Source organism: Ambystoma mexicanum, chromosome 2q (genome assembly GCF_040938575.1).
Source record: "Ambystoma mexicanum isolate Mex_15411 chromosome 2q, UKY_AmexF1_1, whole genome shotgun sequence".
NCBI classification, from domain to species: Eukaryota; Metazoa; Chordata; class Amphibia; order Caudata; family Ambystomatidae; genus Ambystoma; species Ambystoma mexicanum.
The window spans coordinates 894,014,073-894,039,507 of NC_090924.1; the positions used below are offsets into that span (position 1 = coordinate 894,014,073).

A 25,435-nucleotide genomic window follows, 5' to 3' on the forward strand; every position below is an offset into this window, starting at 1 on the left:
TGGGACCTCTTTCTTTTTGGGCTCTGCTCTCTTTATCTCACTCATGTCTGCTGTCTCATTTCTTCTCTTTGGTGGGACCTCTTTCTCTCTTTCTGGGCTCTGCGCTCTTTATCTCACTCGTGTGTGCAGTCTCATTTCTTCTCTTTGGTGGGACCTCTTTCTTTCTGGGCTCTGCTCTCTTTATCTCACTCATGTCTGCTGTCTCATTTCTTCTCTTTGGTGGGACCTCTTTCTTTTTGGGCTCTGCTCTCTTTATCTCACTCATGTCTGCTGGCTATTTCTTCTCTTTGGTGGGACCTCTTTCTTTCTGGGCTCTGCTCTCTTTATCTCACTCATGTCTGCTGTCTCATTTCTTCTCTTTGGTGGGACCTCTTTCTTTTTGGGCTCTGCTCTCTTTATCTCACTCATGTCTGCTGGCTATTTCTTCTCTTTGGTGGGACCTCTTTCTTTCTGGGCTCTGCTCTCTTTATCTCACTCATGTCTGCTGTCTCATTTCTTCTCTTTGGTGGGACCTCTTTCTTTTTGGGCTCTGCTCTCTTTATCTCACTCATGTCTGCTGGCTATTTCTTCTCTTTGGTGGGACCTCTTTCTTTCTGGGCTCTGCTCTCTTTATCTCACTCATGTCTGCTGTCTCATTTCTTCTCTTTGGTGGGACCTCTTTCTTTTTGGGCTCTGCTCTCTTTATCTCACTCATGTCTGCTGGCTATTTCTTCTCTTTGGTGGGACCTCTTTCTTTTTGGGCTCTGCTCTCTTTATCTCACTCATGTCTGCTGTCTCATTTCTTCTCTTTGGTGGGACCTCTTTCTCTCTTTCTGGGCTCTGCGCTCTTTATCTCACTCGTGTGTGCAGTCTCATTTCTTCTCTTTGGTGGGACCTCTTTCTTTCTGGGCTCTGCTCTCTTTATCTCACTCATGTCTGCTGTCTCATTTCTTCTCTTTGGTGGGACCTCTTTCTTTTTGGGCTCTGCTCTCTTTATCTCACTCATGTCTGCTGGCTATTTCTTCTCTTTGGTGGGACCTCTTTCTTTCTGGGCTCTGCTCTCTTTATCTCACTCATGTCTGCTGTCTCATTTCTTCTCTTTGGTGGGACCTCTTTCTTTTTGGGCTCTGCTCTCTTTATCTCACTCATGTCTGCTGGCTATTTCTTTCTCTGCAGTGTGATCTGTTTGCCTCTTCCTGGGCTCTGCTCTCTTTACCTCACTCATGTCTGCTGTCTCATTTCTTCTCTTTGGTGGGACCTCTTTCTCTCTTTCTGGGCTCTGCTCTCTTTATCTCACTCGCGTCTACTGTCTCATTTCTTCTCTTTGGTGGGACCTCTTTCTCTCTTTCTGGGCTCTGGTCTCTTTATCTCACTCATGTCTGCTGTCTCATTTCTTCTCTTTGGTGGGACCTCTTTCTCTCTTTCTGGGCTCTGCTCTCTTTATCTCACTCATGTCTGCTGTCTCATTTCTTCTCTTTGGTGGGACCTCTTTCTCTCTTTCGGGTCTCTGCTCTCTTTATCTCACTCATGTCTGCTGTCTCATTTCTTCTCTTTGGTGGGACCTCTTTCTCTCTTTCTGGGCTCTGCGCTCTTTATCTCACTCGTGTGTGCAGTCTCATTTCTTCTCTTTGGTGGGACCTCTTTCACTCTTTCAGAGCTCTGCTCTCTTTATCTCACTCGTGTCTGCAGTCTCATTTCTTCTCTTTGGTGGGACCTCTTTCTCTCTTTCTGGGCTCTACTCTCTTTACCTCACTCGTGTCTGCAGTCTCATTTCTTCTCTTTGGTGGGACCTCTTTCTATCTTTCGGGTCTCTGCTCTCTTTATCTCACTCGTGTCTGCAGTCTCATTTCTTCTCTTTGGTGGGACCTCTTTCTCTCTTTCTGGGCTCTGCTCTCTTTATCTCACTCATGTCTGCTGTCTCATTTCTTCTCTTTGGTGGGACCTCTTTCTCTCTTTCTGGGCTCTGCTCTCTTTATCTCCCTCATGTCGGCTGTCTCATTTCTTCTCTGTGGCGTGACCTCTTTCTCGCTCCCGCAAGTCTGCTCTCTCTTTCTTAGCCTCTTTGTATACCACCTTCTAAGGAATCACTCCCCTCCCTTTACTCACCTTCTTCTCCTCTAGTGTTTGTCTTTTCGTTCTCTCTCCATTTACTCTCTGGAGTCTCTTTCTCTTTCATTTATCTTACAAACTCGTGTTTTGTAGCTTGTCTATTTCCTTTCCTCTTATGTTTCTCGATTTTACACCACCCTTAGAAACCAAGGCATAACCTGCACCCCTATAGGTATTGTGGTAGAGGTAGAACCCCACTATTTGTGGGTTTTCTAGACCAAAGGGCTTTGTATGTCTATGGGTGCTGGCCCCTTCTCGTATTTTGCCAGAGAGCGCTTTGCTCAGTGTTACACCGCTGCGCAGGAATGGCCTGTTTTCATATTACAGAGAGAACTCAGATTTCTTCATGAACACTTAAAGAAAAACAACCCATAAACTATAAATTACACGTCAGGGTGACATTATGGCAAAAGCATTTAGTAATGGAGGCCCCAGAGCAGCAGGTGAGCAAACAAAAGCAAATTGTGCCAAGCTCAGAGGCTCGGCAGACACGCTTTGTTTGATACCCAGAGATGCCTGCCTGGCTTTGGGTTTCAGAGCCGCAGGAAAGTGGGAGGACAGTGGGGCAAAATGTGTAGCACGAGCAGGAGTGCCAGCCTGGAGGCAAGCTGTGATTGTAAACTCACCCCATAGGAAAATGCGGGAGATTTTCTGGATCTGCACAATGCTTACCTATGAGACAAATGTGCGAACAATGATCCTTAGTGCAGGCTAGTTGTGTTTTTGCCATTGCCAGTGCCACCTTTTGCTGCAGACATTGTCACCCCACAGGCTGCAATTAAGCCTTGCACTCATTGCATGTGAAGGGTGTCGCAGTTGCTAATAGTTCATAAGGTAAAGCAAGTCGGGTTCTTCACCATAACATGAGTGACCCTCTCGTTCCTGCAACAACCCCTCTCTGGTGAAAACACTTCCGTCAGCGCCTGCGCAACTGTGGCAAGATGTTATTCATCACTTCTATTCTTGACATCACCACCCTAGTTGTCTAAAAGCACCAAGCTTTGTACACGTAGAGACACATTTTGACTGCACACACGGTGGCAGCCAGACTGGGGCTTGTGAAATGAAAAGGAACCAGGGGCAGGCAGAGCGCGAAAGGGGAAGAGTAGGCAATGCCAGGTGGCCAAAAACGTACAGACTTAACTCACAACATGCAGGGAAATTAAAACCTGAGGGTGAGTGATAGTGATCGTTGAGATGAATGTATAGTTTTTAGTGTTTTGACCAGGAGAAAATGTAATCAAAAGAAAGGAGGTTCCCTTACTGCCCAGCAGAACTTTCCTGGAGGCAGTTACTGGTGTGGTGGCAATATTAAGCCATGTTGTGGATGTGTGAACGTCTTGAGATCTGCTCTGGGAGTTGTGGGGGCCATTAATCAGATAACTAAATTGGATTCCCTCCTGGTAATTGCCCGAGGGGTTTCTGGTAAAGCTGAGCCTACCGACAGATTTCAGAGCCAGGAATTGGCTGTGTGCAGAATGAGTGCTGGCGGCTGCAAAATGAGAGTTTCGCAGAGGATTTTTCTCCATTGTGAGCCATATCAAACTCGCCTCGGGGTGGCGAAGATAGAACGAACATTGCCTTTGTAGGTAGTGAAATGGTAAATAAGCCACTGGAATGCAGTATGAGAGAATTCAATTACAGGTAAGATTGTAAAAACGGACAGCAGGAGGCATTCACATTAGGAACAACACTACAGGAGGCAACGGTCAATTACAAGGCTTGTATGCACAGGCTGTCTGGCACCTTCGACACAGGCTTTGAGACCTTTCTCCACTGCCAAAGTGTGCTGAAGCGATGGCCAAGGTAACTTGAGAGCACACACTGTTCTACTTGTTTCATAGGCCACGAATGGCCAGTTTCTATGGACAGAAAAGCTGTGAGGAACTACGGGCACCTCTACATGGAGGATGGGTTTTGATTTGTGCTTCTTCTGGTTAAAAGGTCCTAGAACGGGCTGCCTGGAAGTTCTTGAGGCCTGATAGGAGCTTAATGGGGATGCTATGGGTGGTGTCAGAGGTTAGATTCTGGCTCGGGTATTCAGGGCGTTATCTGCATAATCCAACCTTGTATGACCATCTCAACCATGGCTGCAGCTGCCTCATCCTGTTAAGATGGCAGATGGGTAATCTTAGGTTGAGAAGGGTTGTGGAATGTGCTTTTGCCGGTCTATATTGGATGATGTGGACCTTTTGCTAAACTGAGAGCGGCTAACGTGTGTTATTTAATTATTTCAATGTGGCTGGAGTACTAGATGTCACCTTCCTGCTGCTTCACAGCCATTACCGGCCTTGTACAAAGTGACATGACATTGCACAGATGACATAACACAACATGAGATAATATAGTGTAGAGGAGCAAGTGGACACATTCTCCCTAGTCCAGGCCCCCTCACCCTGACCCCATTGGAATGACAGATGAGGAGCCAGAATTGAGAACCCATGCACAAGTTTATGCGACATGTCCATACCACGTTGACTATATGAAAAACCATATGAACTCAGGCAACCAACAGAAGATACTCTCATGTTGAAACAATGGAGGAAAGCTACCAAGAAGGATATCCCTTGCTGAGTTGCTGGAAAGCAGCCATGAATAAAATGGTGAGTGACTATGTTAAACAAAGTCTAATAACAGCAAAAGAATGTCCCAAAGAAGATATATGAACCTATGTTGAAACAATATGAAAATACTTAAGAATGACGATGTAATTGGAATACTAAGAGGCACTCCCTGATGCAGTATTTACTAATACAATGAAGAATGAAATGTTCACTGGTCAATAACTGTAAATACGCCAAAACAGAAGGTAGAAAGAATAGATAGAAGCTTGCTTATGAGAGATATATATTCAACATTTAGGACTACCATCAGAGCAAGATGGACGACAGCTATTGTCAAGCAACCAAACTACCTCAAAATACGACCCCAGAGTTCTAATGTGGAAAGATGGTGAAGAAGCTGTTTTCTTTTCAAAATAGGGAACTACATTGATTTGAACCAAGGATGCTATTTCGAGAGATGAAGGAAAAGAACAAAGGGAGTCTACAAACAGACCATACGCAAGGATATATTTCCCAAAGATTAGGAGGAACAAGAACATTTGCTGATGCCAACTATTGGATAATGAAAAGGCATAACGTCAATATGGGATGGAGTGAGTAAGTCTCTAAAGAGCAAGAGGAGAACTGCACCCAGCAAAAATTGAATCAAATGATGTTAAAAGCACCGTCGATATGGACAATTTCACGGTCTTGTAACACGTGATGAAGAGCTCTCAAACGAGGGCTATTCATTAGGCCTGGGGCTAAAATAGAGGTGTACGTACACCCCCTCGAATGTCCCGAGACAGTGCAGCCTGGCAAGGTCAGTCTTTAAACAGAAGACACTGGCATGAGGCCTGCCGATGAGAGAGGGTGGCCTAATTGGGAAATAAAGGCAGAACTGACCTATCTCCAACCACCTGGGTTTCGTTTCTATGTGCGTGCTGCCAAAAAGCAAATGTCCAAGGTTGGATTTAGGTTGCCAACCAATTAGAATAGCCTGCCATGCACTTTTACCTACAATGTTGCAAAGTATTCTTCCGCTGCCACATTTTCTGCTATAACGAGTACCTATACCATGTGATTAAAAGTAGGGAAATATGACTTCAACCAGATTTGTGTGTTTTAAAGAACAGAGACCACCAATGAGAGACTAACATGTATATTTTGTATAAGTAGACATGATCCCCTAATCCAATCCCACCCCTCAATAGGTTTTTGAATTGCCATGTTGATGTCATGGATGACGCATCTAGCATTATGTAAGCAACAAATAAATAATAAGACAGTGTGATCTTGCATGAGTTGAATTGAAATCTCTTCATTGGCTCCCAGTGGTGGCAAGGATCAAGTTCAAGCCCCTCTGCATTGTACACAAGGCATTCTGGGGACTGGGACCGCACTACCTCCAGCTCTCCCTAAACATCTCCCCTCTCAAGCTCTCTGCTCGCCAACTTCCAACTTTCTGAGGGTCAGTCGCTTTTCCAAGCAGAGAGTTGGGGGCAGATTTCTATCTTCGGCTGGGGCCTCCCTCTGGAACAGCCTCCCTGCCTCACTCAAACTTGAGCAGAACCATCTCCGGTTCCCAAAGCAACTCAAGACCTTCTTCTTCACTTCCGCTTTCTCTCTTCTTCTCCCCTTCTGATTCCCGACTGCTCCACGCACTGTCCACCTGGCTACCCTCTGAACCTGGGCCCAGGCTCCTGCTTGTCCAGTTGCACCTTGCACAGCCTTCCGGGTCACTTAGCACTTGTGGTCTGTATCTGCAACAATAAAGTCCCTTCTCTCTGGAGTTATGAGCCACCTGATGGCTGCACGTCTTGATTTCCCTGCACTGAGGCACACACTTGCTGCACTTTTGAATTACCTGTACTTCTCCCGCCAACTCCCCCGGCCCCTTCGGCACTTCTCCCTTTCCTGCTCTTGCGCGATCCGAATGACACAGGCCTAGTAAGATCGTTGTTTTGTCCTCCCTATGTTTCCCCCTCCTTGTCTCGTCGCACCTAGAAACACTTGTGTACAGGCGCGTTATAAATGCCATATCATATCATATCATGAGTGTTTATTCTCCCTGCTTTACTTCTTGAGATGAAAGCAGTATTTTACATCTCCTTTGAGTCTGTCCCGGTTTTGGGTCCACAGTATTTTCTTGGTTATTTCATCTAGCACAATAGATGCTTCAAGGTGCTAGAACACAATAGCATAACATAATCTGACATATAATAATGTGCTTGTATAATGAAACTGCTGATATGTCCATGAAATGAACGGGTGGTAAAAGTAATTAAACACATAGATAAAATTAGATACTATGCTAAAAACAACAAAATAACCTTCAGTAACACAATCGAAATTTGCAAGGAAGAATTAAAATAAAGCACAAGGTTGGAAAGAGGTGGAAGTTTGACAGAAGTATGTGGGGGAAATACCTTAATCAAGGCATTCAGTAGGTGGATATTTAAAAAAAAAAATAGGTTGCCCAAAAGCACTGAAGGTGAGAGTTAATAATAGAAGTGTTCTGTACGTTATTTTATGTGCAGAGGTGTTTTTTTTAATATATATTTTACGTTGTCTTCATTTTATACTGTGCTAGTTACCACAATGTGGAGAAGGAGATGGATAAGTCACTCATGGAGCACGATCCCTCACCTCTGTCATATTGGAAGTGCGGCACTGCGCATGACAACTGTATCGTCCCAATACCGCATTGAAGATAAGACGTTATGGGCTTAGACAAATGTATCAATTGTACCCTCGAACTGAAGTGGTAGAAGGAAGTCTACAGACACCATCAGACGTAGAAGAGTCTGACAGGTGTAAAGTGACATCATAAAGAGAAGACACAATGGCGCACTGAAACAACGGTATGCAAGTACTCAAAGAATGAAGATGTAACTGAAGTAACAAAGTAAATGAACAAGAAAACACAAAGAAATCATATATAATGAGAAGATAAGAAAGAAGAGATGGAGCAGATGTATATACATGGAAATGCAAGGTAGATGAGAAATATAGAAGCTTGCTGCAATAGAAAATATAACGTAGGTGAAGCAGCCATGTTGACAAGATGGATGTTGGTTTTGTGTAATAGTATGCTGAAAACCCCAAGAAGAGAGACCGAGGTAGAAGAGCTGACATGCACTGGAATACAGATTCATGCAAGAACAAGAATATTTGTTTCTCTTAAGATCAAGCATGCCATAGGGAGAAGCAATCGCAAAGTACAAAGGGAGTCGAAGAGGACAAGCCATGTACGTAAGACGTATTTCTCTTAGATTAAGCAAAGGAGCAAACATTTGCAAGTGACAAGTATTGCACAATTAAACATGAAGAAAGCATATGTGAGATGGGGCAACCAAGTCTCCAGAGGGCAAAGAGCGAAATAGCACCCAGTATAATTGAATCAAGTAGAACGAAATAAAAGGACATAATGGACAAATCATGGTCTCCACATACGTGGTGCAAGACCAGAAAACAAGGCCTATTCCTAACGCTCCAGACGAAGATAGCAATGTGCCCTCACTCCCTTAAAAGTTCTAGAGAAGAAAACAGTCAGCAAGGTCAACTACAAAGAAGAGGCATTGGCTTAGGGCCTAACTGATGAGAGATAGTAAGGCTAATTGGCCAAATGGGCAGTTGTCTGACCTTGTTCCCCGCACCTGGGTTTCGCTTTTGCTTACGTGCTGCTAACGAGGCGAATGTCCAAAGCTGCAAGAGAATGTTAAATAATGAGGATGGCCTATGCGATGATGGACCATTCATTGCTGCAGAAGCCATTCCGCTGCTGTTATTCTATTATCTGTATTATACGTAGTTAGAGGTTGTTTTAGGAATGCCTACCAGTTAGAGGGCAGTCAATAATGTTAATAACACCTAAATAAGTTATAGGTATATATGTTCCCTTAAGCAATCCCTCAGCCCGATAAGGTTTTTACTATTGGCCATGTAGGATGACGTCATAGCTGACGTATATTGAGGTATAAAGCCTTTGTGTAATGGAAATGTATTTTGAGAGTGAGTAAGCTTGCCAGAATGCCCTATTTCATTGAACTGATATTAAAGGGCGCTACTGCATAACCATAGTGGCCTACCAACTCTGAGGCTTGCCCAGAGAGTGGCATACGTTTATGCCTCCGGGGGTATCCAGACCTTCCTCTGTGAGAGGATATAGAAGAGCAGCAGAAGAGGGGGAGGGTAAAGTGGACAAAAAGGATAAACGCACATATTGAGCCTGATCACCCCACAGTGGTCTTGCTTGGCTTGTCTGCAGGTTGGCGTAGTTTGCCCCTGCCAAGGGTATCCAGACCCTAGCCTGCAGAGGAAAAGGAGTATGGAGAAGATACGAGGACTGGAAAGAGAGGAAATGCAACAGTCATAAGAATGGGGTGGTAGGGAAAGGGAAAAGGAATGTTTTTTGGTAGCTTGGGTGTGTGTATGGATCTTTTAAGGTGGACCTTAGATGGCAATGTGGAAAAGATGGCAAGCTCTTAGTGTGTTTGACATTGAAAGTGTTGTCTATGTGAAAGAGTTAAGAGGAGAGGAGCAATAGGTAGTTAATAAAACATGGTGTTTGGCTGTGTGATATGCTCGAGGTGTGCTCCACCCACCTATTTAAATCAGTGTTTTTTTCACAAGATTACTTTTTACATGTTTCCACAGGGCAAACTTCAGAAAAGAAATGTGGGGCTGTCACGCAAGGATACCAGATGTGGACAGGTCTAGAACAGACGCTGTGAAAGATTAATGTAGTTTGAGAGCAAAATGCTAAGAGGGACTGCTATGGATCTGTGGACCCATTCTGGGTTATTTTGCAAGCCTGGCAACTAGAAAGCGGGGAAAATGGTGGTTTGCTCTGATGATATTTTGTCTGAGAGTGCAGTTGCTGAGGAACTCAGGGTCCCTGTGTTGGGGGCGGTGTGTGTTACATGGTTATTACCACATTAGGCAATGCCACGCTTGTTGCCTAGTATAGAGCTCTGTTTCACAGCAAGGCCAAAGCGCAGCACCGAAAATATAGCAAAAGCATAACTAGCAAGTGATTTCTGTGGTCTAGAACTCAAAGGCATAAGATGGCAGACTGCGCTTTGGTTGAAACTTCAAACCCTTCTTGGCCCAGTGCTGAGTACACATTTGGCATTTGTTTGTGCCCTCTGAGCGATGGGATAGTTTGTGCATTGCCAATTTCGCTTTCAGCTTTCAGTACTGTATAAGTTACATGTTACATGTTTTTATTACTTGCACACTAATCACTGAAATCAGGCACCCACCCATGGCCTCTCTTAACCACACATTCCTGTTCCCATTCCACAGACCTGCTACAGGAACCTTACACACTCTCTCAAACAACGACTTCTGCCAAAGTAAATCTTTCCCAATCTCTGCTTCCTGTGACTGCCTCTTGCAGCTGCATCTCCCATCCCCTGCACCCTGACCTTGGTGTCAATAACCTCATTTTCAATAGGCCGATGCTTAATTAGGTCAAGCTGTGTGTGGCTGTTATAAAGTCTAAATTCCCAGATGCCATTTTTGTAATACGTTTTTTTCTCTCCCCTTTGTTCTCCTGCCTCAAAGGAAGATGGTGTTTGTTTTCTTTTTGAATCTAGAGGATTCTGAAATCTAAGAACGTATAGATTGTAGAAGTGAAATGAGCACCTTATGGGGAGCCAGGCCCTGTACATATTGGGAGTTCTTTGGCCATTGTTTAAATGCAAAGCCTGAGTCTACGTGGCAAATCTGGAGTAGGCGAGTCAAAAACTGCCTCCCGCTGCAAGCCCTATCATCTTCAAATTCAGCTGCATCATCCACAAGGCTGTCACCCTGAAGTCCCCAACCTACCTCACTGAGAATCTCAGCACCTCCGGAGGCCTAGGATGCACCAGAAGTAAGGACATGTGCCAACTTTAAGTCTGCCATGCAGGAAGGACAAAAACAGAAGACATGCCTTCTCTGTCTATGCCCCAAGACTCTGGAACCATCTCCCTATCAACATCTGACTCACTGCCTCACTTTGAGAGTTCAGGAAGGAGCTCAATACCTGCCTGTTCAAGAAATGGCTGCTCCCTAACACCTAGGTCCACACACTCTCCACACCCCCACCCTACCTGAGACTGGGGTATCTGATACCTGCTGTTTCCTCCCTAGTTACTTGTAGATCCATTGCTGACAATTGCCCTCCTTCCCCTGTCCTTAGATCCCCACTCCCTTGTTTCTCTGCTCCCTAACCTTTTTCTTCCCACTAGGATGGTAAAGCGCTCAGTTGTTTCCCGAAGTTAGGTCTGCGCTAAATAAATACCCTAACAATAATAATGATAATAAACTCCAAACTGGTCATTCAACCGTAATGCAAACATAGGACACGGTCACCTGAAAGATAGATTTAGCAGCGCACACCCAGCCCCCATTATATAATAGGTGCGGGGACAGACTAGACACCCCAGCAGCTCTTCTCTGCCACACTATTCAGGGGCCCAGATTTGCCCAAGAACTGTGTACATCGCTGGGTGGAGGGACTCTCAGGTTCCCTGGTTGCATTTTGCTGTTGTTTTCCATCACTGAATCCGCATTAAAGCAAATGGCCAGACTTGGACCTTCTCAGAGGAACCAGTACCCTCAGAAATCATTCAAAATAAAGAGACCAGAGGAAGAGACATATTAAGTTCTCTGCAAAAGAAACAAACAATCCTTAGTTACTGACTATGGTGACAGGGCAGGAAATCAAGCCCCACTCTTTATGAGATTGAAAAATATAGCTACCCAAGCTCTCGATAGGACAACCGGTCATTTTAAATCCAGAAAGTGGAACACCACAGATATGCAGGTAGTTTAAATCTATGGAAAGAGTTGCCTCCGAGTTGTACTGGCTAATGAAAATTTTGGCTCTACCATTTCAGAATCTCTCTGAAACCACACCAAGTCTTACTGTCTTGATAAATAGCACTTTTTGGCTCTTTGAAAATGACCTGCTGTTGGTGCTACATCTACTCAAAGATGGCCGACAGTAATTCCTCATTCTCAGTGATGTCGAATGGCTTTGAAATTCTAACAATGATACTATGACCCCTCGGAGATGACTTTGCTACTTACCTGAGAACCTATGTTACCAATCTTTGCTGCTGTCTCACCATTACCCCTCACTCTCACTGGCTGGCTTCAGCCATGTACATCCAGGGTCCCCCTCTCCCATTATCCCAAGCCCTCTGTTGGTATCAATATCAGATTTTGACCACAACTCCATTTCCGTCACAATTACTTTACCGACCTTCATCCTTTTTTCAGGGGAAGCACAATAGAAAATGAATAGTTACTCACCGTAGTGACTAACGTACTGTTAGTCCATAGTCCCCTTTCCTCCATACTGCTTGGACGTCGGAACCTTTTTCACCAGAAAAAATGTTCTTCCCCTTTAAATTTAGAAGCGCGTGGGGGCGCGGCCCTGGGAGCATGCGCTCCCCTGACCCCGCCCACCGATGGCAATTCTCAGTCCCCATTGACGCCTCGATAATATTTAACATTGCCTAATGACAGCAGTATTATTAGGGGGAGGATGGTGGGACATATGGAGGAAAGGGGACTATGAACTAAGAGTACGTTAGTCACTATGGTGAGTAACTATTAATTACTCTTATGTCCCGTCCCCTTTCCTCCATATTGCTTGGGCGATTAAAACAATGTAGCCGCAGGGTGGAGAGGAGACCCTCCTTAAGAAAACAGGTTCCTTAGAACCACCTGTCCAAAAGCTGCATCTGACTTAGAGCCGGCGTCCAAACAGTAGTGCTTACAGAAAGGGTTGACCCAGGTAGGTGCCCTGCTAATGACCTGCCATGGCACCTGCAGCTGGAATGCGATGGTCGTGGCCTTGGCTCTGACCGCATCGGCATGCATGTTAGCTGGAAGCAGTTTGTGCTGCCCTTCATAGGCCTCCTTGATGGCCGAGACCATTCACCTTGCTATAGAGGCCTTGGATACCTGATACCCGGGCCTTGACCCCCCGAAGATGACAAACAGAGCGTCCGACTTGTGGAAGCCCTTAGTCCTGTCCATATAGAATGTCAGAGCGTGTCTGACATCAAGCCAGTGCAAGACCCTCTGAGCATCGTCCTTCGAGTCGGCAAAAAACATAGGTAAGACTATCTCTTCGTTCAGATGGAAAGCGCAGACTACCTTAGGTAGGAACGCTGGGTGTGCTGAAGTCACCAGCGCCTGGATCTTGCTGACTCTGCGAGCAGAGGTGAGACCCACCAACAGAGTGGTTTTAATGGTGACCAGCCTGATGTCCGCGGACGCCATTGGCTCAAATGGTTTGTGCGCCAAGGCGCCCAACACTACATTGAGGTCTGACACGGGGTGTGGTCTCTTGATGGGAGGGAAGAGCCTCACGAGGCCCATCAAATGTCGCTTGACCACCAGGATGGAAGAGGAGAGGACTTCCTCTACGAATTTCTGTTGGCCCATATTGCTGCCAGATAGGTGTGGCATGTATCCACCTGCACGCCTGAGTGGGCAACGTGTGCAGAGAAGGAGAGTACGTCATCCAATGTGCACGTAAGGGGATCGATCTTCTTAGAGTCAGCCCAGTGACAGAACCTAGACCATTTACTCTTGTACTGGCTCCTAGTAGCCTTGCTCCTAGCGCCCTAAATTATTTCTAGGTTAATCTGTGATAGACCGAGGTGTTTCAGCATGACCTGCTCAGGAACAAAGCTGCAAGGGCTAACTTCTGTGGGGCGCGGTGGAGGACCCTGCCCCCCTGTTGCACCAGGAGATGAGCTGAGCCCAGCGGCAGGTGAATGGCGGCTTGTCCGAGAGGTTGAGAAACTCCAAGAACCACGGTCTCGTGGCCCACCACGGAGCTATCAGAATGATGCTGAGGTGACACAATTCCTTTATCTTGCATATCACCCTGTGGATCAGGGGTGTAGGAGGGAAGGCATATGCTGTCATGCTGCTCCACTGAATCTGGAAGGCGTCGCCCAGGGAGCCGGGGCCCTGCCTCTGCCAGGACGCAAACTGCTGGCACTTCTGGTTGTCCCAGCAGGCAAAGAGATACACCTGAAGATGCCCCCATCTGCTGAAGATCTCCAGCAGCACCTGATTGTTCAATTGCCACTCCTAATTGTCTGCTCCCAGTCTGCTGAGTCTGTCAGCTTCCAGGTGGACTCCCCCGTAAGGTGGATGGCGCTCAGGTAGATGTTGTTCTCCAGGGCCCAGTCCCACATGCTGGCCGCTAGGTTGCACAGTGGAGGGGACATCATATCACCCTGCTTGTTGACATAGTACATGCTGGTGGAGTTGTCTGTCTGGATGAGGATGACCTTGCACCCAGTGAGCAGAAGGAAAGCTTTGAGAGCAGCTCCAGCCAGTTGATATGAGACTCCTGCTCCTGCAGGGTCCAGACTCCATGGACACTTTGGTTGTCCACAGTGCCCCCCCAGCCTTACAGGGAGGAATCCGTAGTAATGGTGACCTGGGGGGCCGGCTGTCGGAAGGGCCTGCCTGTCCGCAGGTTGCAGTCCTTGGACCACCATGTGAGGTCCGGGTGTAGAGAAGGTAGAATGCTGACCAGCTCCCCTTGGGAGCCCCACTCCCGATTCCATGAGGCTGCAAAGTGCAGCTGCAATCTCCTTATCTTGAGTCTGAATGTCTGCCCCTTGTCGGAGCATTGATGTGACTGGGTGTACCTCTTGGGCGTGGCCTTCATAAGGATAGATAAAGACTTCGCAGTTTGCAAACTGTTTTTCTTTTTATCTAGCTCCTCATCAGTGGTGGAGTGAAAGAGGTCTCCCCCCTCGAATGGAAGGTCCAATATGCGTTCCTGGACGTCTGGGTTAAATTTAGGAGCCCAAAGCCAGGCAGTCCTTCTCATGTCCGTGGCGATGCATATGGCCCGGCCAGAGGTGTTAATGTGGGCCACGGTGGACTCCATGACATCCTGCGCCATCATCTTAGCCTCTGCCTGTACCGCCTTAAAAGGTGACTGGCTCTGCACTGGAAGTTCTCGGAGGAAGTCGGCTATTAACCGCCAAAGGCTCTGGTTAATGGCTGCCAGCATGGTATCTGCGTTGGATTGACGAAGATGCAATGAAGCGTTGGAATAAAGCTTCTTCCCGTATGCCTCCAAGATCTTCTCCTCCTTGCCTAGCAACACCGAGGACAAGGTGGCCGAGGACGACTGCGGCTTTGAATAGAGTGATGCTGCAGCAATCACCGAGGAGGGAGGTTGAGGTTGGGCTGACAGCAAGAGTGGATCCCCCTCCATTTGCCTATAATTAGCGTCAAGGCGCCGATTGACAGGCTGGGCCGAAAGGGGCTTGAGCCACCTCTTTTTGGCCACGGTAACAACATCCTTCTGCATGGGGATCCCCGTTCTAGCCATAGGGCATAGAGTGAGGACCTTAGCAAGTACCCCCACCTCTGGTTGTTCGACTTCAGCTTGAGGAAGGCCCAAGTACTCTGCCAGACCTGCAAGCCTTTTGTGGAAGGCGTTGGCTGATGATGGTGTATCGGGGTCTTCTTCCTCGTCTGTAACCACCAGGGCACCCGGCTGGTCCGGAGTGAGCAGAGGGGTGCTGGGCGTCAAGGGCTGAGGTGTGGAGACCAGAGCTGGAGGCTGCAGCGGAGGCTGGTACGGAACCACCTGAACTGTGGGATGCAGGGGAGCTGGAATCGAAGGAGCCGGCGTGGGCAGCAGGGGCTGCATCGGGGCCTGCAGCGCTGGATCCATAGGAGGAATGAGTACAGGTGCCGGCGGAGGGCCGGAGGGAGCATGTCCCTGATTACATCCCTAAGGATGGACCCCACCTGAGGAGATCTCATGAGCGTGAGGAACTTTTCAAAGAACCTGTCCTCACAGGCCAGTGGGGTGGTAGGTGATATAGACGGGGTAGTGGGAAGCTGCTGAGACCGGTGCATACTCTGTCTAGCTGTTTGCGGGGTAAACCTGCCCTGCGCTGCTGATAGATAAGCTTCAGGCCACGTACCTGGTTGACACCAGTCCAACCTTGTAACTCGTTCTCCAACCTGCTCCGTTCCTCGGGTGGTATCAGACGAGCGGCCAGCTTGTCTGGAGCGGCAGCCATTTTGTCGAGCTGCATACCACGTTCTGAAGTCATAGCAATGGAGCATGGGACCTACCCTAGACCTCAGGCCGAGGCCTGGTAGGCGTGTTGCCCTCGGCAGAGTTTCCGGTAGTGCTGCTTGCAGGCGCCCACTTGTTGCCTCTGGTGCACACCTGGTAAAAGAACCTTGTGGTCCCTCAGCACTGTCTCTGGAAGAATCTACAGACCCCTCAGCCTGGTGGCCGGTAGCGGAATTAGCCCCGGTACCCGTGCTGGTGCGAGAACCTGAGAGGTTCCTCCAGTCTGGGCATTTCCTTGGGAAGGAGTCGCCCTTGCGGGGTGCGCTGAAAAAGAGCGGTCCTCCCTTGGTCTTGCATTATGTCTGACAAAGTCCTTCAAGTCCTCTGGAGGCGACTTTTCGAAGAGCTCCCTCCACCTAGCTAGTCTGTTCTTCAAAGCATGCAAAGAAAGTGCATTGCACGCGGTGCAACCCTCCCATCCGTGGTCGGGGCCAAGGCAGCAGAGGCAAAGAGCATGGGGATCTGATGTAGGAAAGTGCCCCTCGCAGGCTGGACATCTGCTGAAGCCCGCTGAAGTCGACATGCGCCGGGGAGGAGCGTGGCACAAGAGAACTGAGTACCTGATTGATAAAAGAAGACAAAAAAGACAGAAGAAAGTATCTGGGGAAGAGCGCGTGGTATTACATGGCCTAAGCCAAACACAGGAGCGCTGGTGAAATCGGCCCGTTCCCGTCGACGTGGAAAAGGGGACTGAGGAGTGGCACTGGTGGGCGGAGTCAGGGGAGCGCATGCCCCCAGGGCCGTGCCCCTGCAGGCCTCTAAATTTAAAGGGGAAGAAGATTTTGTCTGGTGAAAAAGGTTCTGTCTCCTGTCCCTAGCGAAGGATGCCCAAGCAGTATGGAGGAAAGGGAACAGGACGTAAAAGTAAGTAACGTTCACCACATTGCTTCAAGCAACCAGAAAAGTATGTTTTAGGCAAGGAATTATATGCGCATATCAAAAAAGTCACAGAACCATGATGTGGTACTATTCATGGTAAGGGCATGACTTTGTACCAATATGTGATAGTTGTGCCTACTGCTGCAGTTAAAAGCCAGACACAGGGCCAGCGGACCTGTCCACCGTCACAGGCCTGTAACATAACCCGAGGGTGGCATTCGCTGAGTGATCATATATTGGTGAGTGCATTTGGCCTTTCATTTGGAAAAAAACAAGGATTTTGCAATTGATTCCCTTATGCAATCCTCCCACAATGGTGCATGCGTGTATGTATCGGATTTATAAAGCACAAACATAGCTGGGAAGCAACGGAGCGCTGTATGTAGGGGACGCACCCAGGGGGTTACCAGTAGGGTGTGTGGGTAGCAGAGGGGATGGGTTGGGAAAGGGGGAGCTGAAAGGGGATAGCTTCAGAAGGGAAGAAGTAGGGTTGAGTGGAACGGTCCAGGGTTGGCAAGAAATTCTTTTGAAGAGTGGGATCCTTCGGCACATCCTGTAGTGTAGGATGGAGGGGTCAGTCTTATCGGAATTGGTAACTTGTTCCAGAGAGAGTGTTTATGGCTGGAAAAGGCCTGTATCCTGTTTGATCCTCATGAAGCTCTTTGTTTCCAGTCTAGCGATGTCATGGCTTCTGGTTGTGCTCTAGTCTCATGAAATGTTTATGTTTGAGTACTTATAACGCACCTTAGGCCCAAAGGCAAGCGGGCGCACACAAAATACCGAACAAATACACAGAATCAATGCAAATACAACAGGTCACAGAAATAAAAACAGAGAAAGTTAAAATACAGAATCTTTAAAAAGATAAAATGATAAAAACAGCAGGTTTTCGGCAGCATAAACGCAACTGAGCAGACCAATACAGCTAAGTAAAAAAGAAGGACTTCAAGGCCTAATCCGATCTCAAGTGGACAGGTACTTTATTCCAGAGTGTCGGAGCTCAAAAAGGAGCTAAAAACTGGAGGAGCATCTTCCTGCTCCTGCTGAGTTTCTCAGCCACGTAGAGTGGTGTCTTGGTTGTGACTGCTTGGTAGGTGAGGTATGCAGTCTTGAACATATTGTCTGCTTGAGGGAGTATCCAGTGCAATTCGTGAATATGGGGGTGATGTGTTTACATTTTCTTAGCTGGACAGTTGGGGGAGATGGGGAGGGAAGGCGGCATTTGGACTTTTGTGACTAGGACATTCTTGAAGTCCAGGTGGGAGATAACCATGGCTTGTAAAACTGTTCTGAAACTCGTGGCAGGGATAAAAAACTTGACTTTGCAGAATAGCGTACCATGCTACTTGGTTTTTCTTGGCGATGCATATTTGGAATGATAGGTCACAACTGATGGTAAAGCCAAAATATGATGAATTGTGGGAGAGTTGAGCTTGTTGACAATCAGTCGATTATGTGGCAATATGGTGGTATTGACAACAAGTTGTGAAAAAAGGAAATGTAACTGCACACAACTGTGATTTTAGCAGAAGTTATGTTTATTTAAAATAGGCATCCATCAGGATTGGTAAGGGTCTTTTTTACCTGCATCTACTCGTGGAAAGAAGCATCCGCTTCAGGAGATACCTCTGGGATAGCTCACGCACCCGGGGATAGCCCCCGGTCCATGGGATAGCCCTCAGTCCCTGGGACAGCCCATGTCCCTGGGACAGTCCCCGCCCATGGGACAGACCTCGCCCTTGCTGCCCCTGGGAATGCCCCTATCCCTGAGATAACCCCCACCCATGGAACAGCCCCCACTCTTTTGATAAACCCCAACTACAAAATACAATGCACCAGGAAAGCCCAATGCACAAGGAATAACCAAAGCAGAATAAACAATCCAAAAACACCACACCTGGGAACCAACCTATACCAAGCGATAACACACCTACGTGTTTACCGCAATGAGCCTTTTTGCCAGAACAAGACCAAAATCACTCTACTTATCGTGCTACCAAACAACTTAACACCCACTCGGACAACCAACCAACCTCAAAAACCGTAAGCACATAAGGAGAATAACCGGAAACCCAACGGATAGACTGGAAACCCATAGAAGAAAAACTGAAAGAAAATACCTCAACAGGCCATTTGCCACAGAAAATTGGCACGACACAATGAAACATCAATGTGAGCAGACAGACAACCCTGAAGACACCAATCCAAGATGCAACCTTGCTGAACTACTCGACAAAGAAACAGAAAAAAAAGAACTGGATGCACACGTTGATGGAAAAAATAGTCAATGTCAACTCAATCTCCCAAATCCACAGCCAAAGAACAAACAAACCACAGAAAACAAAAAGATACACTGCAGCCTCCAGATAAATGTCAAAACACACAACTGAAATATATGAACTTCTAAGCGATGGAGGGACAGACATGCTGTTCCTCACTGAAACCTGGCTAACTCAAAACTTCAAAGTACCAGCACACGATTGGCTACCCAACAACTTCAAACTTAAACAAGCCAACCGAGAAGGAAAAAGAGGAGGTCGGTCTTGCATTGGCATACAAGGACCAGCTAAAAATCAGCACAGTCCACCACAAAACACTCATCAAAAGACTCAAAGGTACTGGTATCACCAACACAGCACTCCTCTGGCTAAATTCTTTCATGACAGAAAGAATGGAAATAACATGGATAACACCATTCGAGTCAACACCTCGCAAAACAACATGTGTAGTCCCACAAGGCTCATCACCCTGACCACTGCTTTTCAACATCTACATGAAGCCCCGATTAACCTCATCAAAAAACACAGCCTCACCTGCTACCACTATGCAGACAGCATTACACTGAATCCAGACAAAACAGAAATCATGAACACGCACAATGACCCGTCAAACCATCACCACATTCCAATGCATAGTGAACTGGGAAACTCACCAGATCCATCCAAAGTGGTCAGAAATCTTGGAATATTAAAGGACAACAAACTAACACTATAATCACAAGTAAATGCAGTAGTAAAGAAATGCATCTTCCACTTACACGCAATCCCTTCTTCACCGTCCCACACAGAACACTCGCCATCATCTCTCTCATCATGTCTCTCATCATATCAAGAAAACATTCGACCAACAGTATCTATCTCAGAATGTCAGAATACCTTATGAAAAAACTACAACGAATACAGAACGCAGCATCAAGACTACTCCTCAGACTTACTAAGAGCAAACACATCACACCAGCACTGAGAACACTTCATTGCCTACCGGTCAAAAAACACATTTTCTTCAAAACACTCTTCATAACACACAGAGCAATCCAGGGCCAAGCAGAGGAATTCATACAAGGAAAAATCTCCATCTACAAACCAAAACGAACATTGAGGTCCAGCAATGACATTTGCCTCGATTCAAAACAGTATGCAAAGCACACATTCAGGAGATCAGCATTCTCCTGCATAGCAGTGAGACTTTGGAAAAAGATCCCAAAGGAAATATGAACAACAGAAGATCATCTAACATTCGGAAAATTGCTAAGAACTTGGCTCTTTAACTCACCATGCTAAAGAGGATACACCAGAAAGGGAAACTGCCAACGCAACACAATAAAAACACAGAAAACCTGATTCCTCGAAACAGTACCACTCAAAGAATGGAAGCATCGAACCGAAAAACAGAGAATAATATTAACCCAATGGATCAATCCAACCTGCAGAAAAAGGCTCAGACGACCGCTGACTAGCCCTAATAAAAACTCTCTAGTAATATGCATATGCACTCTCCAAAACAGAACAAACCAGACACATACCTCTGCTGCAAAAAAAGGAAGAACACCAGGAACTACAGACACTCTACTGACACCCCACAACACCCAACAGGACACTACACCAAACGCACATAAACCACCCATATACAACCTTGCACCAAACACCACACAATGTCGACCAACTAAAAAGAAACCAGCACACAGTGACCGTTTTTTCCGAACTGAAGCTACCAACAGCACATCAAAGCTCTCTTGCGTTTTTCTCTCTCAATCCCATTAACTGACCCCCTTCACCCATTTCTTTTTACAGATCCGCCAAAGCACCTGGAGACCATGGAAATGGCAGCAATGCGCTGTATAAATCCCAATATCATAACATAACATATTGATGTAAAAAAAGAAAATCAGTGCATATCTTCACTGTAACTCTGCTGATTAAAAAAATAAAATGTAGAGCAACTTTCCCTGTATTAATGGGGAGTCTAGCATATCGACACTGTCACTGTGGTTCCTAATGATCCGAAATCAGTCCAGGTTTACATGTTTAAGAAATTAATGTAGAATTCTGCCCTTCCTAAACAACATTCCTGAAATATTATCATACAGTGGATATATTTTAAAATTCATGTTGTATATTACAAATGCACACAAATGCATAAAAATTTCCCAATCGTGAGTCCAATTACTGCCCCTACAGCTGTGAATGCTACTTTCCACCCAGAAAGCATAAGAGGTTTCCAATCCACTTATTCTGGAAGATATTATCAATGTGGGAATGCATATGGGAGACACGTTTGCACCTGATATTGCAAACTTTTAGGGGCTGATTCATGGAATTATTTGCGCCAAAAAACGGGGTTTTGTGCGCCATTCTACCCGCAAATCCCCATTTGTTAAACAGGGATTTGCTGGCTGAATGGCACACAAATCGCTGTTTTTTGGCGCAAATAATTTCATGAATCAGCTACATATTTGGCACATTCTAAGAACCAATTTACATATGAGGCCCAGAATACCTTTTGCTCACATATTAGGGTATGGTGAAGATATATTGATGATATCTTCATCCTTAGGCATGGAGAGAATAATGACTTAAATAAATTCTACCAACAGTTGAATCATCTAGATCTTAATGTACATTTGACCATTCACCAAGGTAAATATAGATCACCATTCTTAGACATGTACATTTATAAAGATCAAGAACATTTGCACACTGAACAATATCATAAATCAATGGATAAAATAATTTTAGCACCCCAAGTTAATTTGCAACTTAATGAAGTATCTGAATCCGTGTGGGTCACTCATTTTACAACACTGTATGATGATTCTAAGATGAGCCATTACAACTACAACAGCAGTTCTGTGAAATGTTGGGGCTTGCATTGTACACAATACATCATTCAAAACTTCATCAAGACATCATCCTCGTCAAGAGCGGCAGGCCTCGACGGGCTCACGAATTGGATGTTCAAACAGCAGACAAAAGAATGGGCGTTAATCTTAAACAATGCTTTTCGCCACATCTTGCAAACCAAAATTATTCCAGAATCATGGCGTTCATCTGTGATTATTCTGATTTACAAAAAAGGTGACCGTATGGATGCTAAGAGTTATCGTCCAATAGCAATATTAGACGCTCCTGGAAAAATATTCTATAGGTTGGTGCTTAGAGACTTTAATGACTGGTCAACAACAGCAAGTCAACGGGATCCAGCCCAAACAGGTTTTGTGGCTGGCTTGGGCACTGGTGTCAATTTAATTACCTTAAATGCCATAAGACAACAAGCACAGAATAAGAGACAACCCAGATATTTTGCATTTGTGGATCTTCATTCCGCCTTTGATTCGGTATCAAGACCAAAACTTATAGACAAATTAATCAGGGCGGGATGTCCTTCCACTCTTGTTGATATTATTTATGCTCTCCACTCAAAAACTAAGGTCTATATAAGATTAAATGCTGAGGGCCTCTTATCTTTGCCAATTTTCACATACAGAGGGCTAAAACACGGGTGTATTCTAGGGTCAGCCTTGTTTAATTTCTTTATTAACGACGTGCGCTGGATCTTTGACAAAATCATAACTGATGCGCCCAAATTAAATGGTGTGAAAATTAGTGCCTTGTGGTATGCGGACGATCTTGTCTTAGTATCAAAAACACCTAGTGGCTTACGTAACCTTCTCTCAGCTCTTTGTTATTACTTTAAAGAAAATGAATTGATAGTAAACACTGGTTAAACACAGATTGTCACGTTTGTTCCTAAAGGTTCACGCAAGCATTTGCTAGAATGGCAAATCGAGGGTATCCCCATAAAGATGGTTCCAAATTATGTTTATTTGGGTCTTATTTTTGATGGCTGTCCTGCATTAGAATCGCATCTGAAAAAAATTAAACAGAAGCTAACTATGGCGATTTGTCAAACTCGGTTGATTGTTTCAAAATATGGTAAATTTTCAATCAAGGCTGCCATTACATATCGGAACCAGTATGTTGTAGCAACTATCCTTTATGGTCTTGAAACGCAAATCATTCCCATAGGTTTTCTCAATTTATTAGAAGCCAAGTTCTGCCGTGCAATTTTACATCTACCACAATGTGTCCCTGGTACGTTGTTGCGCTATGAACTAGGCTTAATTTCATTAATGGCCCTACATAATTGGCGTTTATGTGCCTTATTTCGTAAATGCTTGCTATCCATAGGTGATAATTCTACATTATCCTCCATTTCCAATTATCTACTCAACTCATCAGAAACATTTCCAAAAAATTGGTCCACAAGTATTTTGAGGATTATGGTGAATGCTGATATATCACTTGATCTTCTCGTGTTCCATCCGCAACAAGCAAAGAAGAAAGTGTATATGATGGACTGGATTGACACTAGAGCTCAATTCTTAACTTACAAAGATTTTGATTCTGCAATATTTGGCCCTAAACGATACAGAGACATTGCACCCTATTTAGGTTTGGCTCCATGTGCTGCTATTAGAACTGCTACCTTACGGTTGCGACTCAACATATGGCCCACTCGTGAGGTTAAAACAAGAATGAAGCAAATTTCCTCAGATCTTAATTGGTGCAGGTTTTGTAAAAATGCTGCAATTGTCGAAACTCTGCAACATATAATATTGGACTGTCCGGCCCTCACGAGCTTGAGAAGTGTTCATTTTGTGAATCATTTTTCGTATTTTGCACAAATTGACCCGAGAAATAGATGGGCCGCCTTGGCAGCAACTGAATGTATGAGCATAAGAATTGCCACTATTAATTTTTTAAAGGTTTTGAATATGGAATGAAATTGGTGCTACACTGTCTATTTTTATAATGATGAATTTGTCTGTAGATATTTTATTACATCATGAAAATATTTTGTCAATTTTGTCAATTCATGAATTTAACTGAATGATTCTTTTTTCTATTGTGAATTTGAAGTATCTTTTATTGTTTATGTTTATGAATTTTTCTATGTAAAAATTGAAAAAGTTGATGTAAATTCAACTATATTCAATAATAAATAAAAAAAAAATAATAATAATTTATAGCATTTTGATATTGTTCATCCTTTAGCCTCAAGGTCAATTTACAATAGGGACAGTCAAAAGAAACTGCATTTAGAAACAAGCATGCATGAGATTTACACAACAGGCTGATTACATGGGGCTAGTCAAAGAAAATTGGTAGTCAAGCAAAAGGGTACTGACAATGCTAATCATGAAATCTCTTTACACCCGAGGCAAAGCAGAAATATCACTCAGTAGACTCCTATGCATTTCTACTTTTAGTCCAATTAGTAACTTCATAAAGAAAGTGATTAATGAAAATTGGAATCTCATTAAACAACCAGGAGATCCAGCTTTGAAAACCCGTTTTCGCTTTCAAACACAGTAAAAAATCTATGACAAACCTTGGTTTAGATGTACTTGACTATTAGTAAGAATCCTTTGAGTACCACTCTTTGTGGTGTACCACCAATTCATGGGCATTTTAAATGTGGTAATTGTGTTGCCTGTCCACTTACAGATAGCGCAAAAGATTGTGAACACAGTAGATTCACCTGGCATCTCACCTCGTATACCAACTGTCCAATGGGATTTCTGGACTCAAGTGCCTATGTGGACTACTTTACATTCAGAAAACAAAAGGACACGTCAGATTCTGGACATCTAAGTATAGTTTATGTATTTGCAACCGGGTGACTGATACGCACTTAGTGGGTCGCTTTAAAGAACTATAATATAATAACAAAATATTTTGGTTGGTCCTCCAACAATTACCATCAAGCACAAGGGGAGATTCTGTGGACCAAATTCTTACAAAAGCAGAACAACATTGGATTCAACATCTTGACACTGTAGAGTGAGGCTTGAACACATGTATTCAGTGTAATCAATTTCTTATCAAAATGATCTGTTCATTAAACCCATGTTTGAGTCTTGTATTGTAACACTGTATCCTCATTGTGCATTATGTTTCTTTGGTGGTTTTGCAGTGTTGTTAAAACTTGTTAGCCGTGCATGCTTGATCAATCAGACTTGCCATTCACCATATTTGAGGAGTCTCAACAATGTATTCAGCAAATTAGCCAATGCATTTATAGTTCAGTTTCTCATGTTGGGGACTAATGTATATGATATAGATTCCATGCTCATTCACTGACTAATGTTTGCATATATTTAGAGGTACATTTCTAGTCTTCATATGTATTCAGTGAAGGGAATACACTAGAAGAGGTTGTTAGCAATTTGGTATTCTCTTCGGACAGACTTTTTTATCAGTTTGTGAATTATATAAACTTCAGTGGGTTCAACCCAATTGAATTAAATTCTACTCAAGCTGATGAGATAGTGGCCTGCAAGACCCATATGGGAACCTGGACAACATTTTTTTTCTTTTTTAGCAAGGTGCTTTTTAGATAGTCAATCATTTTTATACATTTTCATTAATCAGGTCATTTCAGTCATAAGCTTAGGGAGCAAGTTGTGACTGAATCATGCTTCGAATAACATGTAGGGTTTACTACAGTT

The 25,435-nt window shown here is 44.8% G+C and overlaps 1 protein-coding gene across 16 annotated transcripts in view; it reads right to left on the reverse strand.

Moving 5' to 3' along the window:
- KIAA1217 (KIAA1217 ortholog) overlaps positions 1-25,435 on the reverse strand; it is a 1,682,267-nt gene that overhangs the window by 251,253 nt on the left and 1,405,579 nt on the right. The window lies entirely within an intron of this gene.